Below are 5,106 nucleotides of genomic sequence, written 5' to 3'. Positions count from 1 at the left end.
TAAAACAAAATTCTAATGGCATGCTGTTCGAATAAATACAAATCCCACTTATATAAGCCAAATTAATGAAAAAAACTTAAAACTTAGTCTCTCAAAATTACAGCCGGGATAAGTCTTCCAGAATGTTCTTCACCTTCTTCGCTGTCCTCCAGTCAGGAACGCCTTCCTTTGTTGAGTTCTTGTATCAGGAATATTAGCTAAGAGGGCCATGGTACCTTTACTTAGATGGTGCTTACTCTGTGATCTTAGAGTTCGCTGTGAGAGCCAATGATGTTCTCTTTCTTTAGAGCTGATGGCTGTTGAGAGCTGTTCTCTTAACAGATGGCAGTTCGTCTCACACCAATTTTCAAATGCCGTCTTCTTTTATACCCTTGATGAATTTCTTACAGTAGGATTAGTCTGAGGTTGTCAAAAACGACAGATTTAAATTTAATTGGGCTTTGGTATCTAGGACCTGGTTTAAATTAATTGGCTAAATTCAAAAACCTGTTGTCTTGGTAAAAATATTGCTTTGCGTGCTAACAGTATAGACTTTTGTTACAATGTTGCAATTTCAAGAACTCTGTGCATCTGCTGCTACCTGCAGACATTTAGGAAAACACAGCTTTTAAAAGGACCACGCACTCTTCCCCCCTCCATCATTTTATGAACAAATTCTAACATCCTGCTTTCCAATCCACAAGCACTATACCAACTTTGCAAAAAGGTACATCAAATAATTAAGAAGGAAAATGGAATTTTGGCCTTCATTGCTCGAGAATTGGAGTTTTAAAATACAAAAGTCTGGTTACAACTGTGCAGGGAATTGTTGAGATTGCACCTGGAGTACTGTGTACAGTTTTGATCCCCTTAATTAAGAAAGGATAGGTTAACATTGGAAGCTGTTCAAAAGAGATTCAGTAGGTTGATTCCTGCGATGAAGGAGTTGATATTTCGAGAATGGCTAAACATGTTAGGCCATAGATTATAGAAAAATGAGGGGTGATCTTATTTGAAACAGGTAAGATTCTGAGGAGCGCTGACAGGGCAGATATTGAGAAAATGTTTGTACTAGTGAGGGTATCTCAAATTAGGAGATTTAATTAGAGAGTATAGGGGAACACTCATTTAAAACTGAGATGTGAAAGAATTTCTTCTGTCAGAGAGTAATGAATGTTTGAAGTTATCCATTCCAGAAAATTTTGGAGGCTAGATCACTGAAAGTATCTAAACAGGAGATTTTTCCAATATTGAGGAATTGAGGGCTATGAGGAGCTGGCAGGAAAGAGGATTTGAGGCCCAGGGCAGACCAGCCATTATCTTATGGAATGGTGGGTCAGGCCTGAGGGGCTGAATGGCCTACTTCTGCTTCTATCACTTTTTTCTTACGTTCAACACAGGACTAAAATCTTTAGCCTTTCCTGTTTGAGCAACTTCATTGGTCAAAATTACTTCTAGCTTGATAGAATTTAGATTTTGATCCAGAATAATCTGTTTTCTATTATCACAGAAACAGGTAATACTGAGTTTTAAAATGCTTTGATAGTCAGGACCATGTCCAGCGGTCTTTAATTAGGTTTTCAAAATATCTACTACTAAAACTTCGGAGTCCATTCATATATGGGCACCATAATGCATATTTTGACTCTACCAGGGTATCTTTACCTTATCCAGCAATGCTTATGTTATGCCCCATAAATTAGGAATTAGATGTGTGTAACATAGCATTGAAAGATCCAAGAGATATTATTACAGCTCATTAATTTATTATATTGATAAGCATTTCAGATTTTGCGCTAATGTTGTTATCCAGTTACAAAAAGTAACATGCTTCCATCAGTATGTCATGCTGCAAGTGACCCAAAATAAGATGGAATCTGAGACATTTATGCTCTCAGATCACATGCGAATATACTGTGAGCATGTTTCTTAAGGATATATTGGTATTCTGACAATGACTTATAACACCACACTAGTCATAGATTTGCCAACCTACAGAATAATTTGTTCCCTCTTCACTGCAGCAAATTACTTCCCCTTTTTTCAACATCTCAGACTACTTCTTGATGGTCTGTTAATGTCCTTAGCAACTATGTCAGCTCATTCCTAGTATGTGGCGTGGTGGCTCAGTGGTTAGCACTGCTGTCTCACAGTACCAGGGGCTTGGGTTCAATTCCACCCTACAGTGACTGTGTGGCATTCTCCTGGTGTCTGCATGGGTTTCCTCCCACAGTCCAAAGATGTGTGGGTTAGGTGGACTGGCCATGCTAAATTGCCCATAGTGTCTAGGCTATGTGGGTTAGCTATGGGAAATGCACTGTTATAGGGTATAGGGGGGTCTGTCTGGGTGGGATGCTCTTTGGAGGGTCAGTGTGGACTGAATGGCCTGCTCCCACAGAGTAGGGATTCTATGTTTATAGTATTAGTAAAGATTGTCTGTAACTTATCCTGAGGGGGCACTGCACTGTCAGTCGTCTTATCTTTCCGAACCTTAAAACAAGACCTGCTGGACCTCACAGGTGACTGTCAAAAGTCACATAATACTATACTGAGGAATAGCAGGGGTGCAAGATAATATTTATCTGTAAATCACAAATATGGATTGTATTACCATTATCAGATCATTGTGTGTGGGCGCTTGCTGTGAGCAAATTGGTTATACTTCAGAAGTATTTCACTGGCTTTAAAACACCTTGGAATGTCTTGTGGTCCTGAAAGGTATGAAAAAAGTGAGTTTTTCTCTTGTATGGCCTGAACATTCTCTCTAAATTGGAACATCCAGAAAGATACAACATTCTAATTTTAACCTAACCAGATGATTTTGTAGTTTTAACAATCCTTTCTTACCCTTTGTCCTGCTGTATAAAGCTCACACTCAATTGGGTCTTTGTTAAATACAACAAGCAGCTTCATCAACTTAGCTTACAAGGTGTAGAGCTGGATGAACACAGCAGGCCAAGCAGCATCAGAGGAGCAGGAAAGCTGACATTTCGGATCTAGACCCTTCTTCAGAAATCTCCAGCATCGGCAGTTCCTACTATCCCAGCTTCATCAACTTGTCATTTTTTGTGGACTGGAATTCCTGTGGCTTCCCCAATCCAATCCTTACTTTTGAGTTTTAATTTCGATGGGAACTCTCATTGTGTAATGAAATTTTGAAAGTTTGTTGGAAACCCTGCTGAAATGGATCTATTCTTTAACCTTATGTGCAGTATATACATTACACTTCCCTCTTGTGTTTTTCACTCCAAATCTAGAATCTTAACTTTCTTGGCATATAATTTCTTCTGGTGTTTTTTGCCCACCTTGTTTATCCCCTTCTGAACTTGTTTCACAACCATAGTTTTGTTTTGGGTTGTGTGCAAATGTTTTTATTGTGTTATCTTTCTATGTGTACTTTAAGAGGCACATTAGTCCCCAGGATCATTATTATTTACTGCTTAATAATAAAAAAAATCATGAACAGCAATCACAGTCCCCTCAGTGACACGTTCTTTCATTTTATCAATATATCTTTGACTTCTCAAATGCCTTTTGAAAATTCAAATGCACAATATCCATTGAAATTTATTTTTTCAATACACTACATTGTTTCTTCAAAATATTCTATTAACATTTGCAGCATGAGACTTGCATTTAACAAACCAATACTGTGAATATTAAGTGTATCATCATTGGAATTCAGATAATCAGATGGTGGAGGATAGGATTCTGCTGTGAATTGTGTCTTAATTATGTTTAATTGAATGCAGATGATATGAATTAACTGACAGATTCACTTGTGCTCCTACAAAGATGGATTATGGGTGGTGTGCTAGAAGGTTTATGGTATATTAAAACTCTTTTCTTGGATGTGGGTGTTGTTGGCATACTAGCAGCTAATCCCTAGTTACCCTTGAGAAAGCACCTTCCTGAATCCCTGTTGTCTACATGGTTGGTCACTTCTATAGTGCTGTGATGGAGGATGTTCCAGGATTTTGTTTCAGTTGTAATGAAGGAATGATGATATTATTCCAAGCCAGGTTAGTGAATGATTTGCAGGTGTTGGAGTTCCCATTTGTTTGCTAACTTTTGTAGATTGTGGGTCTGTGAGGCTCTATTGAAAGAGCCTTTGTATGTTGTTGCAGTGCATTGGTTGTGGACAAAATAAATGATGGATGTTCCAGGTGGTTACTTTGTCAAATTTCTTGAGTTTAAAGATTTTTGAGAAGATTTGCCACTTGAGTTGTGGGTGAGGTTGTAGCCTCACTGAGCCTATGTGTTTGATTGCAGATGTTTTGTCATCCTGCTAGGTAATGTTGTCAGTGCACCTCTGGTGAAGTGTTGGTGTTCTGTCCTGCTTGTTATTGAAATGCCTCAGTTTGGGGTGGCTGACATCACTTCCGGTTCTGCTTTTCACTGAAAATGTTACCTAGCAGGGTGATGAAATGTCAGCACTCAAACATGCTGGCAAGCAAGTCTACAATCTCTCATTTCTTGAGTGTTACTGGAGTTGTCTTTACCTAGACAAAAAGGCAGTATTTCATCACACTTCTGAGTGGTGTCTTATGGATGGCGGACCAACACCAGGAAATCAGTGAGCTACTTGTCAGAGTTCCCAGCCTCTGCTTTTGTCACTACAGTAACTACTTGGTGAGCCCTGTTAAGTTTCTGACTAATGGTAATATGACTGAATGTGAAGGGAAGATGAGCATTGCCTGGCATTAGTCATATCAACATGTAACTGTATGGAAGCATGTCTGTTGAGTTTGGCTCCAATTCTATCCTTCACCAATGGGCTTTTTAGAAAATAACAATTGCAACCTCTTTATAATTACATTGAACTTTTTTTAATTTAGAAAGTTTGTGTGTGTATTCTCACCTCCTTTGGCATATAAGTTCTTCTAATGTCTTTCAGTTTACCCCTCAACCTGTTCCAGAGACACAATATTTTTTGGTATCTCTGCAGATGTTGTGGTGTTATTCTCCTACTTCTTTTGTTTCAAGACTTGTCATAATCCTGGGATCATTGCTACTTACGGCTCAAAAATAATAATCTATAAATAGCATCAGAGATAGTAGGAACTGCAGATGCTGGAGAATCCGAGACAACAAGGTGCAGGGCTGGATGAATACAGCAGGCCAAGC

General features: G+C 38.7%; 1 long non-coding RNA gene across 1 annotated transcript in view; it reads left to right on the top strand.

The window, feature by feature from the left end:
• The first annotated feature begins 3,851 nt into the window (after nt 1–3,851).
• Nucleotides 3,852–5,106, top strand: part of LOC125485073 — a 7,765-nt gene continuing 6,510 nt past the window's right edge. Inside the window, exon 1 of the long non-coding RNA XR_007263838.1 lies at nt 3,852–4,001. This is a non-coding gene — a long non-coding RNA (uncharacterized LOC125485073). The remainder of the gene's footprint in view (nt 4,002–5,106) is intronic.

The sequence above is a fragment of the Rhincodon typus genome, chromosome 15, assembly GCF_021869965.1.
Source record: "Rhincodon typus isolate 14 chromosome 15, sRhiTyp1.1, whole genome shotgun sequence".
NCBI lineage: Eukaryota > Metazoa > Chordata > Chondrichthyes > Orectolobiformes > Rhincodontidae > Rhincodon > Rhincodon typus.
The sequence above is the reverse complement of the archived record's forward strand: the minus strand, read 5'-3'. Positions and strand labels throughout refer to the sequence as shown.